The sequence below is a fragment of the Gossypium arboreum genome, chromosome 1 (assembly GCF_025698485.1).
Source record: "Gossypium arboreum isolate Shixiya-1 chromosome 1, ASM2569848v2, whole genome shotgun sequence".
NCBI classification, from domain to species: Eukaryota; Viridiplantae; Streptophyta; class Magnoliopsida; order Malvales; family Malvaceae; genus Gossypium; species Gossypium arboreum.
In genome coordinates, this window is record NC_069070.1 from 14,129,694 (window position 1) to 14,130,603 (window position 910).

Genomic DNA, 910 nt, shown 5'->3' on the forward strand with positions numbered 1-910 from the left:
TGTATGACTATGCTAAGCCTAAGTTAACAGGGGTTGAATTGAGTATTGTTAGACCTGCAATTGCTATAATTAATTTTGAATTGAAACCTAACACTATACAAATGATTCAATAGTTTGTTCAGTTTGATGGTTTGCAGGATGAAGACCCAAATACTCATTTAGCCAACTTCTTAGAGTTCTGTGATACGTTCAAAATAAATGGCGTTTTTGATGACGCCATTCATCTTCGGTTATTTCCCTTTTCATTAAGGAACAAAACTAAATAGTGGTTGAACTCGTTACCGCGAGGTTCCATCACTACTTAGGAACAAATGACCGAAAAGTTTTTACTAAAGTATTTTCCACCGGCTAAAATGGTAAAGTTAAGGAATGATATTTCTTCTTTTGTGCAGATGGATTTAGAAACTCTTTACGATACATGAGAGAGGTATAAGGACTTATTGAGAAGGTACCCTCACCACGGGTTACCTTGATGGCTACAGGTTCAAACTTTTTACAACGGTTTGAACCCTTCAATTAGGTAGTTAATTGATGTAGCCACCGGCGGGACCCTAAATAACAAAACACGTTAGGAGGCTTATGAATTTATAGAGGAGATGTCACTGAATAACTATCAGTGGCAAGTTATGAGAACAAAGCCAACTAAACAGCCAGTGTTTTCAACTTAGATGCAGTCACCATGCTATCAAACTAGGTAGAACTCTTGAATAAAAAGATTGACGGTCTATGTGGTTTTACGCATGTATATCCGGTGATGCAATGCGACACGAGTGGAGGTGGAATGGGAAATTCAGAATATTTACCCTTCAGCCCTAACATGGAGAACGAGCAAATAATTTATATGGGCAATAATCCTTGACCTCAAAATAATCCTTACAGTAACACGTACAATGCAGGTTGGAGGAACCAC

The 910-nt window shown here is 37.9% G+C and overlaps 1 non-coding gene across 1 annotated transcript; it reads right to left on the reverse strand.

The window, feature by feature from the left end:
* Positions 1 to 359: 359 nt before the first annotated feature.
* On the reverse strand, positions 360 to 466 carry LOC128282372 (small nucleolar RNA R71). The gene has a single exon (XR_008272631.1). It is a non-coding gene; the product is annotated as a small nucleolar RNA R71 (small nucleolar RNA).
* Between the last annotated feature and the right edge of the window lie 444 nt (positions 467 to 910).